The sequence below is a fragment of the Dasypus novemcinctus genome, chromosome 8 (assembly GCF_030445035.2).
Source record: "Dasypus novemcinctus isolate mDasNov1 chromosome 8, mDasNov1.1.hap2, whole genome shotgun sequence".
Lineage (NCBI taxonomy): Eukaryota > Metazoa > Chordata > Mammalia > Cingulata > Dasypodidae > Dasypus > Dasypus novemcinctus.
Window position 1 is genome coordinate 3843976 of NC_080680.1, and position 24612 is coordinate 3868587.

Here is a 24612-nt window from a genome sequence, read left to right on the forward strand (position 1 = left end):
CTAAGGGAGGGACCACAGCAGACGCTAAATGCACCCCTAAGGGAGGGACCACAGCAGACCCTAAATACATCCCTAAGGGAGGGGCCACAGCAGACCCTAAATGCACCCCTAAGCGAGGGACCACAGCAGATCCTAAATGCACCCCTAAGGGAGGGACCGCAGCAGACCGCAAATGCACCCCTAAGGGAGGGGCCATAGCAGACCCCAAATGCACCCCTAAGGGAGGGACCACAGCAGACCCCAAATGCACCCCTAAGGGAGGGACCACAGCAGACCCTAAATGCACCCCTAAGGGAGGACCACAGCAGACCCCAAATGCACCCCTAAGGGAGGGACCACAGCAGGCCCCAAATGCACCCCTAAGGCAGGGACCACAGCAGACCCTAAATGCACCCCTAAGGGAGGATCACAGCAGGCCCCAAATGCACCCCTAAGGGAGGGACCACAGCAGACGCTAAATGCACCCCTAAGGGAGGGACCACAGCAGACCCCAAATGCACCCCTAAGGGAGGGACCACAGCAGACCCTAAATGCACCCCTAAGGGAGGATCACAGCAGGCCCCAAATGCACCCCTAAGGCAGGGACCACAGCAGACCCTAAATGCACCCCTAAGGGAGGATCACAGCAGGCCCCAAATGCACCCCTAAGGGAGGGACCACAGCAGACGCTAAATGCACCCCTAAGGGAGGACCGCAGCAGACCGCAAATGCACCCCTAAGGGAGGGGCCATAGCAGACCCCAAATGCACCCCTAAGGGAGGGACCACAGCAGACCCTAAATGCACCCCTAAGGGAGGGACCACAGCAGACCCCAAATGCACCCCTAAGGGAGGGACCACAGCAGACCCCAAATGCACCCCTAAGGGAGGGACCACAGCAGACCCTAAATGCACCCTAAGGGAGGGACCACAGCAGACCCTAAATGCACCCCTAAGGGAGGACCACAGCAGACCCCAAATGCACCCCTAAGGGAGGGACCACAGCAGGTCCCAAATGCACCCCTAAGGCAGGGACCACAGCAGACCCTAAATGCACCCCTAAGGGAGGATCACAGCAGGCCCCAAATGCACCCCTAAGGGAGGGACCACAGCAGACGCTAAATGCACCCCTAAGGGAGGGACCACAGCAGACCCCAAATGCACCCCTAAGGGAGGGACCACAGCAGACCCTAAATGCACCCCTAAGGGAGGGACCACAGCAGACCCTAAATGCACCCCTAAGGGCGAGACCACAGCAGACCCTAAATGCACCCCTAAGGGAGGGACCACAGCAGACCCTAAATGCACCCCTAAGGGAGGGACCACAGCAGACACTAAATGCACCCCTAAGGGAGGGACCACAGCAGGCCCCAAATGCACCCCTAAGGAAGGGACCACAGCAGACCCCAAATGCACCCCTAAGGGAGGGACCACAGCAGACACTAAATGCACCCCTAAGGGAGGGACCACAGCAGGCCCCAAATGCACCCCTAAGGAAGGGACCACAGCAGACCCCAAATGCACCCCTAAGGGAGGGACCACAGCAGACACTAAATGCACCCCTAAGAAGGGACCACAGCAGACCCCAAATGCACCCCTAAGGAAGGAACCACAGCAGACCCTAAATGCACCCCTAAGGGAGGGACCACAGCAGACCCTAAGTGCACCCCTAAGGGAGGGACCACAGCAGGCCCTAAATGCACCCCTAAGGGAGGGACCACAGCAGACCCTAAATGCACCCTAAGGGAGGGACCACAGCAGACCCTAAATGCACCCTAAGGGAACATTGGCAGGTGCATAGAGACCTGAGCACAGCACCTGGAGTGCAGGAGCAAATGACCACTTTAGTCCTGATTATTCCGAAGCCATGCCTTCATCTGCTTCTCTTCCTTCCCTCCCCTCCCTCTCCCACATCTCTCCCCTCTCTCCCCTCCCCCTTCTCACCTTATCCCTTCCCTCCCTTCCTCCCTCTCTTCCTTCCTTCTTGGCCTTATCTAACTTTATTGGGTGATGGAAAAGTGAAAAACAATCTGGGCAGGTGGCAGTTAAAAGGACATAATGTTGCCAATTGAACGAGGTCGATTTTTCTAGAATATTAATGATAGACAGAACCACCCCATGATTCTAGAACCAGACAGAGAGAAACGCAACCAGAAAATAACCAAACCTTCGCTCTTCCTACTGGTGTGAGTCACACCTGCCTCCTCCATAAAAGCACCAGGTCACTAAAGCACGGAGTCACTGCCCTTCCCCAAAGCCTCCTCCACAGAGCTGGACTCCAGGACTTCACCCCTCCTTAGGATCACCCAGCACCAGCCAAATCCACTGTCAGCCCTGGCCTCCCAAGCACGTGCCTAGCTGCGCTGCTCTGGTGCACTAACTGCAGTAAGCTAAGTTAACTTCGCTTATCCATAGGTGAGCTCCTCTTAGGCTTTGGCTAGTGGGCTTCGGCTGATCTGCAGACCACTGTTTTTCAAGCACTTTCCCTGCTGGAGTTTATAGGTGTCTCTGTTAACCAATTTCATTCCCCACAGGTGACGGATTAAAAGTTGGGCAGTGGCATCCTGTGTCCTTACCTACCAACGGAAAGTACAGAGCACCATGGCGGGGAATGATACTGCTTCCACGTTCATGCCTCGGCAGATCTGCTCAGCTGACACCTATTATTTTGGAGGTAACTGAAAGGGGTGACTAAATTAGCAAGCAAATCCTTTTCATCATTACTGCCCCTGCACCTTGGGTCACTTTTCATTTTTAAGTGAAAGCTCATGCTGAATATGATTTCTTTCTTTTTAATGCAGGCCGTCCGAATTTGCGTGGTTAAAGATGACAAATCATGGCCAAAGACGCATGTCTTGCAGATGGCTTCATTTAGCAACCCTGTAATGGGCTCTCAGTCTCGGCTGTGCTTTGTAATCACCTGGGCGTCACTTAAAAATCGGATGCTTCCCCCGCAGTCTGATTTAATTGGTCCTAAATGTGTCCTGGGCCCCAGGGTTTTTCAATGCTCCCCAAGTAATTCAAAGTTGTGGAAGAGGCCCAGGATCTTCGCAACAGCTCTGACCCTATCTCTTTGCCATGTAGAGTTTTGCTAGTGCCAACCCTTCTTACAGCCATCGCTCCTGCTCTAGCATGCGCATTTGATTGCAGCACACGGGTGTCCTGCTGACTCTGCGCTCTGGTACTAGTGCCACTCTGCACGGCGTGCACCACCGTCACCTGAAAATCATCACAAATTCAGAGTCTCAGCCCTGCCGTAGACCTACTGAATCAGAGACTGACTCTACCAGTGTCCTCAGGGAATTCAAAGGTGCTTTAAGTTGATGCCTGTTCCTCTTCTTACTGTTTAATAGAAGAGCAGTGCTATGCACAACAAAGCGAGAGATTAAACATGTTTTCATTGCTAAATGATACTGGACTGTTAAATTTAACCAAGACACCATCACAGCAGCTAATCAACGGAGCAGTTTCCTGACTGGTGGCTCTTTGATCGAGCCCACCCAGGACCTTTTCAGCCAGGGAGAGGAGGCTTCTGCGAGGTAATAACTCCACCTCCGGGTGTTCAAATGAAAAGCCCTTTGACACGAAAAACCCAGAGACGTAAAACTGTCAACAGTAAGAATTATTTGCTAATCGTGGCTTGAAGTGCTTCTTGATACTATTCCTGTTTTGAGTTTATTGTTGTTTCTTTCTGAAATAACTTTTGAATTATGGTAGTGATGGCCAAATAGCCCAAAAAGAAAGCACACAATCCTCTGTGAGAACTGACAGTATGCACACAAATTGTGAATCAGACTGTCTTGATCTTTAAAGCCTCCCCGAAACAGCCATCGCTGTGGAGATGAAATAAAACCAGTGATCCTAAAAGATACGAATCTTTCCTTTCCTCATTTCCTGAATATGTGAAACTGACCTGGAGCATTTTCTAAAACTTTACCACATATGATGGGTATTATAGCTATTCAGAGGAATGAATTTCTTCCAAAAAATAAACAATTCATCCAAGCACTATCATTTAAAAGAGTAAAAGATTTTGAAGCACTAAAAGTGATAAAAAAAATCCCAGATATGTTATTTAATGCTACAAAATAAAATACAACAGACAAATGATTCATGTTTTATCATTCTGCAGGTTCAAATTTACAATGTCCAGCTTATAGAAGTGTGCTCTTTCCATAAATATATGATAATAAATATAAATATATTTTTGATGTTATGAAAAGTAATGTCTTCAATATGATTGTAACTTCTGTTTACTGGTGATTTTTAAATTTCCTTATTCGACTATTTTTTCTGAGTTTTCTATTTGAATAGTCATGATATTGAACCAACAGCTATAACTTGTAATTTTAGGAGCACAAAGTGGCTTTCAAATTGAACTGATGAACATGAACCAAAATTGGCGCATAATTTGCTCAACTAATATTTGAGACTGACTCCCAGCATGTGCTGGGGAAGAACATCAAACTACATAGAGCAGTACAAAGAATACTTCCATATAGTAAGTACAAAGGACCTTAAATTACGTGTAATACGAACGCCACATCTCTAATGCTGCATAATGCGTTGGAAGAGGCATAAAAGTGCCTCATTTCCTTCATAACATTTAGTTGGTTTCCAAGGTAACACTCATGTTAATATAATTTCCTGTGAGAAATAGTATCTCAAAAAGTAAACAAGTGAAATGAAAGAGTTTTAATAAATTCTGTTTGTAATGACAACATTTTCATTTGTTTTTTTTATCTCTTGCAATTGTATATTGGCATTTCCAACTAGAGTACTTCATTAATACATACACTTACAATATTTGTATATGCGTGGCTGTAAATAACAAACTGATCCCTATAGTGTAATTTCAGTCTCTGACAAAAACAAACTTAGCTAACTCTCCATCTCATGTCTTTATAATGGCATCTATTTTTCCCAAGAAAAAGATTTTTGAGAAGTTGCTGGTTTACAGAAAAATCATGTGTGAAATACAGAGTTCCCATATAATATCCTATTATTAATACCTTGCATTAGGGTACCTTTGTTACAATTCATGAAATCACATTTTTATAACTGCACTATTAACTAGAGTCCATTGTTTACAATAGGGTGTACTCTGTGTCCTATGTTCTAAAAATTTTTTATTCTAACATATATACAATATAGATTTTTTTTAAAGTTATACTTATGCCAGGCAAAAGGAAGAAACAAACAAAAACAAAACACAGCAGTTTTCCATGTTAAATAGCAAGGTGGGTATTATTTCTGGACAAGGAAACCCAAGAGGGAAGCGTCCAGGGCCAATAACCCTGGGCGTGGAGCTCTGATTCTCAATCGACTGATTATAATCACAGGTTTCAGTCACATGTAACAACTTCCTTGTCAGAGGCCACACTCTTCACAGTCCATTAGACTCAGCCAGTTCTGTTCTGGGTGAAACGGGGCACTTGCGCTTCCACTCCCAAAACTCCAGTGTCGGGGTTATTTTATACAATCCCAAGAGTAGCTTGAGACAGTATTTCTATTTTTCTTTTAAAGATTGTTTTATTTATTTACTTCCCTCCCTTGCGACTTGCTTGCTGTCTGCTCTCTGTGTCCATTCGCTGTGCGTCCTTCTGTGCCTGCTCGTCTCCCTTTGTTGCGTCGTCTTGCTGCGCCAGCGCTCCGTGGGTGTGGGCCGTCAGCTCTCTGTGGGCGCGGGCCAGCCTGCCTTCACAAGGAGGGCCTGGGACGTGAGCCCAGGGCCTCCCACATGGTAGACGGGAGCCCAATCGACTGAGCCACAGCCGCTTCCCAGTATTTCTATTTTTTAAATTATATTCTTAGTCTCCCAGAACCAGAATATGTATCATCTTGACAAAAATCCTTTTTCTCTATCCCATCTCTGTGGCAATATTTGATCTGATAAAGTAAGGCTCCTTAGGCCATCTAGGTGGAAGTATTAGGTATTTGACGCTTCAGGCGCTTTGAGTTCAAGGAAATAAGTACCCCACGTTCTGAGACATTCCGTCCTAGTTTTTCTAGGTTCAACTGTATGTTCCAAGTTAAATAATCCAGTTTATTTTTGGTAGTCTTGCTCTCAGGTTTAGGGTGAGTGTATCAGTCAAGCTCCCACCAGGAGACAAAACCCACACAGTAATTTGGAAAGAGAAAACTCAACATAAAGAAATACTAACAATAAGAATCAAATAACTATAAAGGTAAAAAGAGAACTCTAAAAATACCCAAATGCCCAAGGTACTTAAGAAATCAATAACTTGGAAGAGGGGCCACCTGCCCAAACTCCCTAAAAATGGGCTTCAGATCTTATTGGAGAAGTTCTGGCACTGGGTGGCTGAGAAGTTCTCTAGGTTTCATGACCCAGGGACAGTCTACACTTACCAGAAGAGCAAGGCAAACCCATCTGGGGTGGAGATGGTTGGTGGGCACACGGAGAACCTTTCCTCAGGAGCCCACTCACCAGCAGGATGGAGAAGCTTGAAGAGGGCTGCAGCCAAGTTCTCACCAGACCAGCCTGCCTGGTGGCTGCATGCCTTGAACACAGCTGGGGCCAAACTCCTCCGGAAGTGGGTAGCTAGGAGGTGGTTCCCTGCCCTTACGCAGTTTCCCCCAGCAATGTCCCTCTACCGACAAGCTCAACTTCAAGCTTGCTACAAATAAAGTCTTTTTAAGGACCCAGTCCATTCTCACAGAGCAGATCATGGAAGGGTGAATGCGGAGTTGCGAGACAATAAACTGATAACTGGTGCAGTGATGATACAATGTCGGCCAAAGCAAGATACTTCAGAATGTGAAATTGTCTGTTGGTAATGAATCTGACAGGATAACAGGCATGAATCAGGATTGTCTCAGCAAAATTGGGAGGCATAATCATCCTAATTATAGTGGGCTCTACGGGGTCAAGACTGTATTCTGGCTCATGCCAATCTCAGAGTGTGGCTTTGTTATCGTAAGAGCAGCCCAGCTACAAAACAGTAGCATTTACCACGTACTCTGACTATTCCTTTTTGACTTCTCACTCAGCTGTCTTGTGAAGCATTCATCAAACAACAGTTCCACTGAAACATGTTATTCACAGATTTTTGCTATTTTTGTCATTAGTAACAACCATTAAGTTTAGCTGAAACTCAAACCCTTTAGCATTCACTTTTTCTTTTAAAGATTTATTTTTTCCCCAACCTGCGCCCCTGCCCTGCTGTTTTTGCTATCTATGAAGATGAGAAGACAAAAAAGAGAAATAGATACAGAAGATCACACAGCAAATGGACACAGACAGCATCACTTTTATGGACTATTTGTGCTACTCCACAACAGCCTTGCATGCAGAGGTGGGGGTTCTACCTCACGTTCAGAATTTCCATGCCTTCCTTGTGTGAAACATTACTGGGCAGGAACCTATGATGACCCTGTAACAAATCTTACCCTGGTGATGGATTTCTGGCACATCGACTTGTAGCAGCACTTTCCTGACCTCCAAACGGGTTTGACCTCACTGACTCTCAGCAGTACATGCAGTACGGATTCACTTCTCCAAGCACAGTTTCCATTTCAGAGGCCGCTGATGAACAGTTCTCTACCATCTTACTGCAAGAACTCAGGGGCGTCTCTTCCATGTGGACAAATGAGAATTACTGTTTTAGTTTCCTAGCTGCCAAAACAAGTACCATGCAGTGGGTTGACTTAAACTGCAGGAATTTGTCGGCTTGTGGTTTTGAGGATAGAAGAAGCCCAAAGTCAGGCAAAACAGTGCTTTCTCCCCGGAGACGCTGGCCTCCTGGGCTGGCCGCCGGCGACCCTTGGCCCTTGGCTTTCTATCCCATGACAGGGCATGTTTGCCTTTTCCTTTGTCATTGAATTCCAGCTTCTCTTTCTGCGTCCAACTTCCTTCCCTTAAAAGGACCTCCTTCGCGTTGGCTCCAGGGGCACCCTCACCCAGACGGGGAGCCCTTCAACCAAGGTCGCCTCCTCATCTGCTCACAAACCGGCTCTCCCCCCAGGGCCAGAGCGGACCTCAGCACGCCTTTCACGAGGCAGGACTCGGTCCCCAGCTCTAACCAGCCAGGCCTTTCTTAGTTCTCAGAAACGTGTCTGTTTGAAGTGTTTGCTGGCTTTTCCTTGTGGCTGTTTGTATTTAACAGAAAAATGAGCAGAGAAGAAAGTGGTATGACGTATTTAAGGTACTGAAAGAAAAACTGCCAAGAATTCTGTATCCAGCAAAGCTGTCCTTCAAAAATAAGGGTGAGTTCAAAGTCTTCACAAACAAAAACTGATAGACTATGTTACCAAAAGACCAGAATTACGAGAGTGCTACAGCCTGAAAGGAAAAAAAAACCATAAACGAGGGAGAGAGACTTGGAGAAGAGTGTAGAAATGAAGATTATGAGGAAGGGTAAATTAAAGGTAAAAAGACAATAGTTTGATATGACAACAAAAGGCCAAAGGACAAAATGAATGAAATAAGCAATGCCTTTGTAGCAATAGCGTTGAATGTTAGTTGCTTGAACTCCCCAATCAAAAGGCATAGACTGATAGAATGGATAAAACAATATGAGCCTCCAATATACCATGAAGAAGACTCACCTCAGACGTAAGGACACAACCAGGTCAAAAGTAAAAGGTTGGCAAAAGATATTCCAAGCAAATAGTAACCAAAAAAGAGCGGGAGTAGTAATATTAATATCAGACAAAATAGATTTTAAGTGGAAAATTTTTATAAGGGATGATAAAGGTCATTATATATTAATAAAAGGAGCAATTTATCAAGAAGAAATAACTATGCTAACTATTTTCCCACCTAACTTGAGTACCCCAAGGTATGTGTGGGTTAGGGCATCCCTGGGGCGTGTTTCTATGGAATGTGTAAGTGTTCATCTCGTAGTGTGTTATCTCAGTGGGCGGAGACCTGCACAGTAAATGAGAAAATATCAAACTCCCATCCTGGGGAGTCCTGCCGTGTTCTCAATCAGAGAGATGAGAATCCCTTGAGAATACAGGCAGTGCCTAATACAAGAAAACAGACCAATATGTCAAGCCCTCAGTGTTATTGCAATAACTATGAGTCTTATTCTTCAGAAATGGAAACTTAGTGGTTATCATAGGTTCTGGGGGGTGGGGGGGAGAAGGGAAGAATAGACTAGGTGGGACATAGGGCATTTTTAGAGCATTAGAATTGTTTGCATGATCTTGCAATAATGTATACAGGACACTTCAACCTTCATCAAAACCTGTAGAAGTGTACGATCTAAAATGTAAACCATATCATAAACCATTGACCATGGTTCATAGCAATGCTTCAATATTCATACATCAAATGTAACAATGTACCACCCACATGTAAAATGTTATTAATAGGGAAGAGAGGAAAAGCGGGAGGGTGTTGGGTATATGAGAATCTCCTATATTTTCTGTGGCTTTCCCCCTCCCATTTCTGATTTTATTTCTGTTTTCTCTCTTTTTCTCTTTGTCAGTCTAGCTAAGTGTTTGTCAATTTTGTTGATCTTCTCAAAGAACCAACTTTTGGTTTTGTGGATTCTCTCTTGTTTTTTTTTTTTTTTTTTTTTTTGGTCAATTTCATTTATTTCTGCTCTGCTCTTTGCTATTTCTTTCTTTTAGCTTGGTTTCAGATTTCTTTGCTCTTCTTTTCTAGTTCCTACAGGTAAGCAGTCAGATCTTCAATTTTAGCTCTTTCTTCTTTTTAATGTAAGCATTGGGGGCTAGAAATTTCCTATCAGCACTGCCTTTGCAGTGTCAGATAGGTTTTGATATGTTGTCTTCTCATTTCATTTTTCTCCAGATATTTGTTGAATTCTCTTACAATTTATTCTTTGAACTATTGATTGTTTAAGAGTGTGTATTTAGTCTCCATATATTTATGAATTTCCCTTTTTCTGTCCATTATTGATTTCCAGCTTCATTTCATTATGATCAGAGATATTTTTAAGTTTTTAATATAAAATTTTTATATTTTTAATATTAAAATTATATTTACAATATTGAAATTATAAAAGATATAATTTTAAGCTTTTAAAAATTTATTGAGACCTGTCTTGTGACCCAATATATGGTCTATTTTGGAGAGGGATCCATGAGCTTGAAAGAATGTATATCCTAATGTTTTGGGATTCAATGCTCTATAGATGTATGTTAGGTCTAGTTCATTTATCATACTATTCAAGTCTCTGTTCCTTTTTTCATCCTCTGTCCATATATTCTATCCAATGCTGATAGTGGTATATTGAAGTCTCTAACTATTATTGTGGAGACGTAGATTTCTCCTGTCAGTTTTGCCAGAGTATGCCTCATGTATCTTGGGGCAATCAGGTTAGATGCAAAAATATTTAGCATAGTTATTTCTTCTTGATAAATTGCCCTTTTTATTAATATGTAATGACTTTTTCATCCCTAATAAAAAATTTACATTTAAAGTCTATTTTTTTTTTTCTGATCTATTCCAGCTCTCTTTTTTTTGTTTCCTATTTGCATGGAGTATCTTTTTCCAGCCTTTCACTTTTGACCTGCTTGTGTCCTTATGTCTGAGGTGAGTCTTGTTCATGGTATATGGGAGGCTCATATTATTTTATCCATTCTATCAGTCTATGCCTTTTGATTGGGGAGTTCAAGCGACTAACATTCAACACTGTCACTACAAAGGCATTGCTTATTTCATCCATTTTGTCCTTTGGCCTTTTGTTGTCTTATCAAACTGTTGTATTTTTACCTTTAATTTACCCTTCCTAAAAATCTTCATTGCTATACTCTTCTCCAAGTCTCTCACCTTTGTTTTTTTTCCTTTCAGTCTGCAGCATTCTCTTTATTTTTTTTAAAGATTTATTTTTTATTTGTTTCTCTCCCTTCCCTACTGTTGTCTGCTCTCTCTGTCCACTCACTGTGGGTTCTTCCATGTCCACTCACATTCTTGTCAGCAGCCTGGGAATCTGCATCTCTTTGTTGTGTCATCTTGAGGCATCGGCTCTCCATTTCTGCAGCGCCACTCCTGGGCAGGCTGCACTTTTTTCACATGTGTGGCTCTCCTTACGGGGTGTACTTCTTGCGCGTGGGGCTCCCCTATGTGGAGGACACCCCTGCCTGGCACGGCACTCCTTACACACATCAGCACTGCGCATGGACCAGCTCACCACATGAGTCAGGAGGCCCTGGGTTTGAACCCTGGACCTCCCATGTGGTAGGCAGACACTCTATCCTTTGGGCCAAATCTGCTTCCCTGCAGCACTCCCTTTGGTATTGTGGGGAAAGAGTTTTACTTTGTCCTTATTGTAAATATTGCAACTGTCCTATTGTTGTGGATGTTGCAGTTGTTCCTATTATTGTAGATGATGTTGCAGTTCTGGTAGCAAAGAGCTGCTGTCAAATACGAGGTGGAAACTAGGGTCAAGGCTCTCAGTTCCAGAAGCTGTGGGTCCCCTGGTTCCATCTTTATCTCCTCTCTAGTGTCTCTCTCTCTGTCCTTCTGTTTTGTAAAGTTCTGCATCACCTTTCTTTCGAGGCGATCGATTGCTGACTTAGCACAGCATAGTATCTCTTGTAATTATGGTCTTTTGGTAACATATTCTATCAGTTTTTGTTTCTCTGTGAAGACTTTGAACACCCTTATTTTTGAATCCAGCTTTGCTGGATACAGAATTTTTGGCAGTTTTTCTCTTTCAGAACTTTAAATACATCATACCACTTTTTTCTCTGATCCATGGTTTCAGATGAGAAGTTGGCACGTAATTTTATTGAGGTTCTCTTGTATGTATTGCTTTGCTTTTCTCTTGCTGCTTTCAGAATCTCCTCTGAAATATCTCTGATATTTGTCATTCTGAGGAGTAGCTGCCTCAGGATAGTTCTATTTGGAATTATTCTGTTTGAGGTATATTGTCCTTCTTGGGTATTGATATTTATGTCTTTCATAAGGGTTTGGAAGTTTTTGGTCATTATTTCCTCAAATTTTCCTTCTGCCCCTTTCCATTCTCTTCTCCATCAGGGACACTGACACTGCATATATTTATGCATTTTGCCTTGTCATTCAGTTCCCTGAGAACTGTTCCATTTTTTTCATTCTCTTCTCATTCTTTTTTCCTGTCTTCTCCTCTGCCTTTGAAATCACTAATTCAGTCTTTGAGAATTCAAATCTGCTCTTATGTGCCTCCAGTGTATTTCTATTCTCATCCATCATGTCTTTAATTTCTATAGGGTCTGCAACTTTTCTTTGCAGGCTTTGAAATTGTTCTTTATGCTCACCCAGTCCAGTCTCTTCTTAATTTCCTTTATTTCTTTAGTCATATTTTCTTGCAATTCTTTGAGATGATTTGTGACAGTTGTGTGATTATCTGTATCTCTACAGGATATTTGGTTTGCTTTTTGACAGCCATCTCTTTCTGTTTCCTAGTATGGTGTGTAATTTTTTGTTGATGTCCAGGCATCTGATTATGTTGGTGACTACTTTGATGGCCAATTTCTCTCTTTGGCCTATTGTTTTTTATATTTTCACAGCTCTTCTTTGATATTTGGTTCAACATATTCTAAGTCTTTAAAATTGCCCTGCTTAAGTTATCGACATCAGTCCCAGGACTCACTAATGTGGGGCAGATTTTCTCCCAGGAATTAGGATACAGAGAGACCCAAAAGCAGTTTTTGTCCATGGAACTTCCAGACTGGCGCAGATGGCGATAGTTGGTGCCCCTGTCCATGGAGGTGTATCAGTCTCCACTTTCCTGGGTTTTGGTCTGACAAGAGCCCAGATTGGAAGCAGATTCTGCTGGCGGAATTCACTGAGGAAAGGCCCCTGTCTCCATCTCCCTTTTCTCTCGTAACAGCAGACAGGGAGGAAGATGTCTGTTCGCTCAGTCAGCTGCAGTGAGCCAGCTTAATGCCAGGGGGGTGGGGACCCCTCGTGGCCACCACGGGGGCTTGGCAATTCATGTTTATTGTTCTGGCTTCTCCATCTCTCTGTGCCTCACCCTCTCTGTGCAGCACCATCCTGATCTGCTGACCCCAAAGTAGGTCCCTCAGACAAGTTTTAGCTCTTTTTCCATTGTTTTTGTGAAAGAGTTCAACCATTCCTGCATAGTCTAACACTATCTTCCCATGATTTTAAAGTTATATTCCATTCATAAAATTTGTAACAAATTGAACTGCCTATTACCTTGTAAAGCAACAAAATAGTAAGTGAATAAATAAAAGGCATCATAGTTCAGTTCGCTTTAATATATCATTAAATTTGAAATTTCTACATTTCAGAGAGGCAAGTTTTTGGTGTTTCAGTATGCTTAGCAATAATTTTGCACATGATGTTGGCCTTTCCTGGTCTTAGAAAATATTTTTTAGTAATACAAGGCATTATAAAACTATAACCTCAGGCAATAAAATAAAAAAAATTTTTAAATTCCTTTTCTATGGAAATTCTTAGGAAGAAAATTGTCCTGGATAATATTGGAGTTAAGAAGATGCTGAAGTTTTATTTCCCACTGATTGACAACATAAAGGCCAAGAGCAAAACTTCTAAAATTCAAATGTCATAAAATTACTGTTTAATTTGATAACTGAAACACGTTTATCAACCTCTAATCCCAAGATATAGGATTAACGCAGTATGAGAATTACTTATTTAATTAAGGATTAAATAATTGGAAAAATAAATTTTAAAAAATTACAAGTTAAAAAAATGCATCTAATGCTAATATAAATAAAGCATACTTTTGTGACTTAAAAAATGGGTAAAATAAAAAATTCAATTTTAAATTGCAAATTTTACTTCAGGATTTTTGGCATTAAATAATTATGGATGGTAATTAAAATGTACATGGAGGGGGAAGCGGATGTGGCTCAAGTGATTGGGCTCCTGTCTACTATACGGGAGGTCCAGGGTTCAATACCCAGTACCTCCTGGTAAAGGCAAGCTGGCTCAAGTGGAGAGCTGGCCAGTGTGGACTGCTGCCCCATGCGGAGTGCTGGCCCATGAGGAGAGCTGGTACAGCAAATGACACAACAAAAAGAGACACAGAAGAGAGATAATAAGAGATACAGCAGACCAGAGAGTTAAGGTGGCACAAGAGAATGAGCACCTCTCTCCACTCCAGAAGGTCCCAGGATTGGTTCCTGGAGACACCATATGAGAAGAGAAGTAGACATAGAAAAACACATAGCAAATGGACTCAAAGAGTAGACAATGGGGGTGGGAGTGGGGGAGATATAAATAAATAAGTCTTTTAAAAAAATACATATGGAGGAAAATAAAGTATTAAATGTAATTTATCATTGACTTTGTAATTTTGTTTGTTAATGTCACTCTTTTCCCAAATACTTTATTTTATACATGAAGGTATTTTTCAAATTTTAAGTACTCTTTCCTTTGTCTTTGTCTCTTTCCACCTTTTATAACCCTTTAAACCAACAAATTTTATATAGTATCTCTGTGAAAAATGGGAGAAAATTTCAGTTTTGATTGAAGTAATTCATAACTAGTATTTTCCATTTGAGATAAAATTAGTATCCTTGCCAACAATTATGATATTATCATTACCTTCCTGAAAAGCTCAGGGATATAAAGGAAAAATACTTTCTGTTATATGTTAAATTAATTTTGTGACTTAAATGTAGCCTTGGAAATTTACTTTCAATATTGAAAATAATCAGATGCCCATTTCCTTTTATTCATAGAGTAGGCTGTGATGTTAATTATTTTCTTTCTTTTTCTGATGTGTTATGTGAGAACATTATGGTAGTTTCTTTGATTTTGGGATGGGGGTTGTTAAGATATTAATGTTCAAAGATTATTATTATTTGTATATTTAATAAACAGTCTTTATACAAAAAAAATATTAAGTTAATATGTATTTTCCTCAGAAGGCTTAGACCTACCTCTATAATAGTCTGTTCGGAATTATGTCCAAACATTCACATATGCACACTGTTTCTAGATGGATAAGAGCACCAGGTACATTTTCAGTTGAATGGTATTTATTTCATAAATCCTAAATACATTTTGGCTTGTCATTTCATTAAAACAGGAAATGAAATGACAAGCCAAAATGTATTTTAATTTCTTTCTTTAGTGTATTTTATTTTTAGTGTATTTTAATCTTTCTCTTACACAGCATGATATATAAAGCAATATAATCGTTCAAGTATACTTTTAAAAATGAATTAAGCTTTCCTTAAATGCGCTGTGATCTAGTTTTAAGATATTTAAGTCTTAACTCTTCATCTTTCTAAATTCCTGGCTCCAAGTGTTAGTATAGATTCTGCTGTCATTTATCCTTATCATTCCCATTGAGTGGTGTAGCCTGCTAACACTTTCACTTTGTTTTCGCCAAGTCCAATTCTCAGGTTTTTCAAAGCAGCTGTCTGTCATACTGAGTGATAACTCCTAACGGCTGTGTCTGCTCATTCAAGCTGTTCTGGCAACAGCTCTGGCTCAGGATGTCACGTCCACTGTGGGGGTCTCAGGGCTGCTCGAGGCTCATCTCCATTGTGACAATGCCATGGATCGTATCTCAGCACATCAGGGGATTTGGAAATATGCTGCTATAGGATACCTGCAGTGCATATGAAGTGAAGTAGTGTTAATTGAAAGTGGACTTACATTCACTTAAAATGTATATTGTGCACTCTAGGGAAACTATATTTTTTAGAGAAGTGTAATTGATATTCTGAGAGGAGATAAAATGATATCATATAAAATTCTCACTTAAAACCAGAGAAGACAGAAAAAGAAGCCTCTGACAATGAATAGAAAGCAGTTATATTTGGTAACTATTATTCCAAATATTTCATAATGACGTTAAATGTGAACCTGTGAAAAAACACACGGTGAACAATTACAGAGGAAGAGAAAGACAGGACCAACTGTATCTTCTCTACAAGAAACCCACATTTAATGTAAGTGACATGACATGTCCAAAGTGAAAAGGAGAAAAATGTACCATACTAACCCTAATCAAAAGAAAGCTGAACTAGCCATATAAATTTCAGAGAAAGAAACTTTCAGTACAAGGATAATTATCAGGGATAAAGAAGGATAGTGCATGATAATACAGGGTATCACTTCTCCAAGAAGACATTACAAACTTAAAAATGTATACACCTAATGATGGAATGTTAAACATATTTGAGGCAACGTAGTTGTAGAGGTAGGAGAAATAGACAAATGCACAGTCGCACTGGAGATTCAACACTCTACATCAGTAACTGAGAGCTCTAGCAGGTAGAACCCCATAAAGATAGCTGTCCTCAATGCTCTGTCAATGAACTTGACCTACCTGACCTTTTGGAGCACCCCAGTCAGTCACATGAGAATACACATTCTTCTCAAGCTGGCATGGCGCATTCACCAAGAGAGACCACAATCTGAGCCGTTTAAATATACCTTAAAATTTTTACAGGCTGAGAAATCATGCAAATTATGCTCAGAGACCCCAGTTGACTTAAACTAGAAATCAATAACAGAAAGTTAGTTGGGAAATTCCTAGATGTTTAGAAATAAAACACCACACTTCTAAATAACACATAGATCAAAGGAGAAGGTTCAAAAAAAAATAAAAAATAAAAAACTTTGAAGTGAAGAAAAATATAACTTTACAAAATTTGTGGGATGCTGCAAAAGCAGCTATAAAGGGAAATTTATGACAATAAATGCATATATTAGAAAAGAAGAAAGATCTAAAATAAATAGCCTAAATTTTCACCTTAAAGAGCTAGAGAAAGAAATGTAAGTCTAAATCAAGCAGAGGAAAATAAGTGATAAAAATTAAGCAGAAATCAATGAAATAGACAATGACAAAAAGAGAGAAAATCAACAAGACCAAAAACTGGTTCATTAAAACATTAATAAAACCTCTAAACCTCTAGTCAGGTTAACCAAGAAAAAAAAAGAGTAAGGGCAAAAATGACTAATATGAGGAATGAAAAGGGCCCTAAGTACTGATCCCATGGATATAAAATAATAAAGACCATAAAGGAATTCTATGAACAACTCTATAACCACAATTTAAATAATTTACATGAAATGAACCAATTCCTTTGAACACATAAAGTACCAGAACACACACAAGGAAAAATTGATAACCTAATAACCTCAATGGCCCTAAAAGTGCACTGTAAAGACATTGAATCAATAATAAATACAGTTTCAAAAAAGAAATCACCATGTACAGATGGTTTTGCTAGTGATTTCTACCAAATAGTTAAGGGAAGAATGGTTCCAATTTTCCAGGCTTTTCCAAAAAAAATGAGGGAATGCTTCTCAGTTCATTCTATGAGACCTGCATTGTCCTAATTCTCAAAACCAAAGAGTTTACAAGAAATGAAAACTACAGTCAGTATGTTCCATGAACATAGACACAGATTTCTGTCCCAAAATATTAGCAAATCACAGGCATCAATGTGAAAAAATAAAATAAAATGACAAAGTGGGGTTTATTTCAGAATTTATATCAATCTGTAAGCCTGCTTCAACATTTGAAAATGGAATCAATGTAATCCACCACATCAAAAGACTAAAAAAGGAAACTCATATGATCATACCAATTGAAAGAAGCAAAACTTGACAAAGTCCAAACCCTTTCATGGTAAAACTATCAGTCAACTAAAAGTAGAAAGGGATTTCATCAATTTGATGAGAAATAGCTACAACAAGCATGTTTAAATAGTGAGAAACTGGATGCTTTCCCCCAAAGTCAGGAACAAGGGACACCATACATAGAAGTACTAGCTAGTGTAATAACACAAGAAAAAGAAATAAAAAATATATATTGTTATTGTAGAAAAATCACAAAGAATTGATTAAATAACTGGAACTCATAAGGGTGTATAACAAGGTCATGGGATACAAGGTTGATACAGAAATGTCCATTGATTTCCTATGTATTGGCAATTTCAAAATTTGAAAACTAATATTTATAATAGCACTTCCCAAAATGAAATATTTAGCAAAATATGTACTTACATGGAAAATCACCCTGAAACACTATGAAAACTGATTTTAAAAAATCAAAGATCTAAATGAATGGAGATAGATTCATTATTCAGAGCTCAGAAGACTATAATTATTGTTAATTCTTCCCAACTTATTTTATATATTATACACAATCCCAATAAATCCCCACAGACTAGTTTGTAGGTGTTGACAAACTAGTTCTAAATTTTACATGGAAAATCAAAGGGCCAAGAATTGCCAACCTAAAATCATTTAGGTGACAACTCACAGTACACTATTTCAAGACTTACTGTACATCCACAGTAATCTAGACGGTATTTGCAAAAGAACAGATATACACAGAATACACAGATTAATGGAAGAGAAAACACAATAGAGAGACTAGAAATAGATCCATACAAATATAGTCAACCGATATTTGATAAAGAAGCAAAAGCAATTCAATAGAGAGAAAGCACAGCCTTTTCAGAAAATGCTGTTGGAAAAATTGGACATCCATATGCAAACAAAACAAAACAAAACAAAACCTAGAAATAGACCTCAGCATTTATACAAAAATTACATCAAAATGGATCATAAACCTAAAGGCAAAATTAAAAATATAACAGTAACTATAAAACTTATAGAAGAAAACGTAGGAGAAAATCTACATGACCTTTGATCTGGTGATGGGTTTTTTAAAATACAATGGCAATATCATAATCTATGAAAAGAAAATTAGTAAACTGGACTTTATTAAAGTCACAAACATGTATGTTGCTAAGTCAATAATTTTGAGAATGAGGGAAACGGACTTTGGCCCAGTGGTTAGGGCGTCCGTCTACCACATGGGAGGTCCGCAGTTCAAACCCCGGGCCTCCTTGACCCGTGTGGAGCTGGCCATGGGCAGTGCTGATGCACGCAAGGAGTGCCGTGCCACGCAAGGGTGTCCCCTGCGTGGGGGAGCCCCACGCACAAGGAGTGCGCCCGTGAGGAAACCCGCCCAGCGTGAAAAGAAAGAGCAGCCTGCCCAGAAATGGCGCCACCCACACTTCCCGTGCGGCTGACAACAAGGAAGCGGACAAAAAAACAAGACACAGCAAACAGACACCAAGAACAGACAACCAGGGGAGGGGGGGAAATTAAATAAATAAATAAATCTTTAAAAAAATAATAATAATAATAATTTTGAGAATGAAAAGACAAGACACAGATTGAGATAAAATATTTACAAAACATATTTATTTCAGATAAAGGATTTATTCCACCAACCCCCCCCCGAGGCTTTTTTGCTTGCAGTCTGCTTTCTGTGTCCATTCCCTGTGCATTCTTCTGTGTCTGTTTATTATTATTAATTTTTATTTATTTATTTTGGCCCCCGCTTGCAACTTGCTTGCTGTCTGCTCTCTGTGTCCATTCGTTGCGTGTTCTTCTGAGATTTTTTTTTGCTTGTAACACTTTTTTGTTGTGTCACTGTACTGAGTCAGCTCACTGTGGCGCGCATGGGCTGGGCAGTTCTCCACAGCATACAGGTGAGCCCACCTTTACAAGGAGGCTCTTGGACGTGAACCCAGGGCTTCCCATATGGTACACGGGAGCCCAACTGATTGAGCCACAGCCATTTCCCAAGCTTTACTTTTTATTATTTAAAATATATAAGGAACTGCTAAAATTCAACAATGAGAAAACAATTCATTTAAAAAATGGACAAAAGTTCTGAACAGACACTTCACCGAACAGATGGAAAATAAGCATGTGAAAAGATGCTCAATATCATTGTGATTTGGGAATTGCAAATGAAAACAATATTGAGATACAAGTACATACTTTAAGAATGGCTAAAAATTAAAAAAAAATACACACAAAAACTTATAAGAGTAACTTCTGGCAAGGATTCATTGCACCAGGAGTTCTCCTTCATTGCTAGTTGTAATGCAAATAGCACAGCCACTGCAGAAGACATTTTGATAATTTGCTACAAAGCTAAACATAGTTCTGTCATAAAATCCTGCAGTCATATTCCTATATATTTACCAAACTGATTTGAAAACGTTTTCTACACACAATGTTGCTCATGAATGTTTATAGGAACTTTATCCATAATTGTCAAAATATGGAAGCAACCAAGATGTCCCTCAATAGGAAATTCGTACAGCCAGACAATGGGATATTATTCAACACTGAAAAGAAATAGGCTATTGAACCACAAAAGGAGGTAAGTGAAATGAGCCATTCTGAAGATGCTAGATACCATATGATTCCAATTATATGGTAAAGGGAAAACTAGAGAACAGGAAACAGATCAGTGACTGCTGGAGTTTGGAAGTTGGGGGGAAGTGCTGAAGAGGCAAAGCACAGGGGGTTTCAGAGTGGACAGGGACAACAAAAACCCAACAATTCTAGGTGTTATTATCTCCATTTCAAATCAGTGTCCTCTGTTTCCTTCTCCTCAGATGAACCAATGACTCTGAGGAAATTAATTTTTCCTCTGCCCACTTTGTTTACCTTTCCACAGCACACCCTGCCCCTGCCACTGGCCTCATTCTTTCCAAACACCCGAATCTAACCAAAAAGTGAAAGGATTTTCATACCCTATGTAACAATCCATCATAAAGGAGTTTTCTCATGAATACAAAAATAAAAGTAAGGCAAAAGGATGTGCATATGCCTGTAGTATAGGTGATAAAGGTGAGCATTTCTGAAGCTGCTATATGTGCATACTGGAAATAAACCACTGGGTAAATGGATATGGATGGCGGGAGTCAGATTTCCCTTGATTGGAGTGGGGAATTACAGATAATCAAAGGGAGGATTCTAGGAGAATCCATGTGGTAATGGATTAGAGCTGGAAAACCAATAGGAACTCATGCTTAGCTTAACATAGATACAGATGATTATAAATAGAAATATTTATAGGATGTATATATACCTGGGTTAGCATACTCACATAAAGTCGAGAGGACCTAGAAGCAATGGCATCCCAGGAGCTACAAAAACCCTTAGCCCTTCAATCCTTGTTTCTAATACCATTTTCCAATAAAAGGAGCCAGGCCTAGAACTGGATTATGAAATATTCAAATTGAGCCTGGAGAATTGTGTAGTATCAGAAAGTAAAACAGTGCTTAAAAAAAAACCCAGAATGGTGTCAATATGTCAAAGTATTCAGGTGCCAGCTGAAAGAGCTCCCAAAGGTCAAAGATGGAACAATTTGTGAACCAAGATAAATTAAGTAGTATTGGATTTCAGCCCAAAGTGTAAAATAAATATCCACAAGTCCATACTGATATAAATATTGATTGAATAAACAAATTAAAAAATGGGGGAGAAGAGACAAGTCTGTGCAGAAAAATTATGAATTGTATTGATACTCTGCTCTTTAGATGACACATTTGCAAACAGACCCTTGTGAGTGGTGTAAAATAAGCCTTTGTACCTCAACTTTTGACTGGCCCAGGAACTTCAGTGTAACAGATTGTGCTGAACTCTTGAAATAGAAGCTAATTACTAAAAAGGCAGAAGTTCATCTCCTTGAAAAGCAACAGAGTTGAAATTCATCATCATAAAATCACACGAGATAAATTAGCAAGGAAATGTGAGCAAGTACTCATTAAAAATCACTTGGAAATTTCCCACACAAAAATTTTAGAATTTATTGGATGCTGGCAAAAATGAATGACACATGGGATGCCTGTATCACCTTGCATCTAGAATCCAGGATGGCTGAGGAGAATTGAGAAAAAAACATTGGAAACACATTCACAATCAGTGTCTTGCAGCAATGGAGAAGTGTAGAGAAGGTGCTTTAAATGACTCCACAATATATGTACAGGCAGTGCTGGATGTTCATAAAAAATATAATACCCTGATAATGTCGGCATTTAACAATGATCCTGGCACTGTAACTGCCCTGATGAAGTAGTTATCAAAATGATTCACCCAGTGAATCACAGGAGCTGCTGGCCTGGTATTGTTATTCCTTATGAAAGAAAATTTCCAAGAATGCAGACTAAACATATGTAGACGATACTCAATTACTAATGAGTGATGGTTGTCTCCAAGTTCATAGAGGATAGAGACGTGTTTTAAAAGTGTTTGTATGTTTATGTATGAATGACATACTTCAATAAAATTTTAAAAATAAAAATAAAAAAGAGTTCTTTATAAAAACGTTGGCCAAAAATCTTTTATACGAAACAAGGGAAATTAAATGAAACTTGTAAATTTGAGTATACCTCTAAACTTCAGTGGATGTTTCAACAAATTCGTGTAAGCAAGGATTTGAATGAACAGTTTAAAAGTTTACACATGATTAAAAAGCACATGAAATGATGTTCGCCATCATTAGCTATTATGGAAATGCAAATCCAAAGCCTGATGATATCACATTTCACACTCGCTAGAATGGCTACTATTGAAAGAATAGTGGAGAGCACAGGGAGAAAGAGGAGCACTCATTCTTTGCTGGAGCATGTAAAACAGGGCAGCTGCTATGGAAGAAAGTTAGGTACAGTATTACCGTATGTCCTGGCATCCCTCCATTAGATATATACCCAAATAATTGAAAGCAGGGACTCAAAAGATATTTACATGCTGATGTTCATAGCAGCAATATTCATAATTGCCAAAAGATGGAAACAACTCAAGTGTCCATCAACCCATGAGTGGATAAACAAAATGTGTATCTGCCTACAATACATGAATTGCTTAGCTTTAAAAAGGAATAAAGTCCTCATATATGCAACACAATGCACGAAACTAGAAGACATTATGCTGAGTGAAATAAGTCAGACCCAAAGGACAAATATGGTATGATCTTACTGATACGAAATAATTAGCAAACTGATAGAGTAAGAATCTAGAATATAGGTTATTAGGGAACAGACTGGGAATAGAGAATAGGGAATTAATTCTTAATTTGTACAGAATTTCTATTTAGATTGATTATAAAGTTTTGGAAATGGATGGTGGCACAATATTGTCAGTGTAATCCACAGCACTGAATTATATAAGTAAATGTGGTTAAAAGGGGACATTTTAGGTCATATACATCACTAGAATAAAATGAAATGATAAGGGAGGCAGATGTGGCTCAAGTGATAAGGCCTCTGTTTACCGTATGGGAGGACCGAGGTTCAATCCTTGGGTCCTCCTGGTGAAAAAGAAGAGAAAGTGTGCCTGCATAACAAGTCAGTGCCTGCGCGGTGCGCCAGAGCCCACACAGTGAGCCGAGTGCCCAGGTGGGTGCCCACATGGCGAGCCTAGTGCCTGGGCGAGTGCCCACATGGCGAGCTGAGTGCCTGCGTGGTGAGCCAGTGCCCAATGGCGAGCTGAGTGCCTGCGTTATGAGCCAGTGCCCATGCAAGTGAGTCATGCAGCAAGACGATGATGCAACCAAAAAAAAAGAGGGGAAGGGGAGAGTCAAGGTGAAGCACAGCAGAGACCAGGAACTGAGGTGGCGCAGTTGACAGGGAACCTCTCTCCACATCAGAGGGCCTAGGATCGAATCCCAGTGAATCCTAGAGGAGAAAGATGAGAAGACAAAAAGAGAAATAGACACAGAAGATCACACAGCAAATGGACACAGCAAAAACAGCAGGGTAGGGGACAGGGAGGAAAAAAATATAAATTAAAACAATTTTTTAAAAAATTAAATGATAAAACATTGGAATGTATAAGAATGTAAATGATGGACTATAGTTAATAGTACAAATATAAAATTTTCTTTCATGAATGATAAGAAATGTACCATACTAATGTAAGGTATTAATAATAGGGTGTTATATGGGAAAAACACACCTAATGTAAACTACAGACTATAGCTAATAACCCAGTTTCAATATTCTCACATCAATTGTAACAAAGGTACCACACTAATGCAAAGTGTCAACAATAGGGGAGTACGAAGGAGTTGTATTTTTTACATGATTTTCTGTGAACTGACAACTTCTATAATTAAAAAGAAATTTTGTAAGGTATCTGATGAATTCAGGATGCCTAGACTTAGTTTTCCATTTTAGCAAAGGTGACCCTGCCTTCAGAGTTGGAACCTTGTTATCAGAGATTTACAGGTTTTATACTACTTGTCATAGTGGCAGAAAATTTAGTGGATTAAAGCAACTGTCTGAAAAAGAAGAACTGCTTCTAAAACATAAATACTTTGCAGGCATCTGCATTCCAGAGAGCAATCCTGCTACAATAGAGTGCAAAATATGTCTGCGCTGAACAGTGGTTGAGTGATAGCACTCCAACTAAAATGGACATTCCAGTACATCATACATATTTTATTGAAGTCAAGGTATTGCTCTTAGAAACAAAATGCAAGTGTTGATGAGGTGCAATAGATGCCAGTTACTTTGTTAAAATTTTCTGTTGGCTATAAAAATAAGAAATCAAGGGTTATCATCAATGTGCTAATGAAATCCAAACAGAATCTGGAACAAGAAACCCGCAAAATGATGGGGGAAGACCACAAACTACTGATTTGGAAACTATTGTGAGAGTTATGAAAATGAGGAAGGTTATATAAAGCATCAGCAGTTACTTGGAGAAATAATAACTGTCCTCAAGATATAAACTTCAGGTCTAAGTGATGAAGTGTACTGGCATCTTCACTGAGAAAGAATATTTGGAGTATGTTAACAAGAACACTACAATTACATGGCCTAACCCTTTTAGAAGGGGCTTGCTGTGTGATACACAACAAATAGTGTGATACTGGCATATGGTAGAAAT

General features: G+C 39.9%; 1 pseudogene; it reads left to right on the plus strand.

Moving 5' to 3' along the window:
* The first annotated feature begins 2579 nt into the window (after positions 1-2579).
* On the plus strand, positions 2580-22209 carry LOC131279556 (cullin-1-like; annotated as a pseudogene).
* The last annotated feature ends 2403 nt before the right edge of the window (positions 22210-24612 follow it).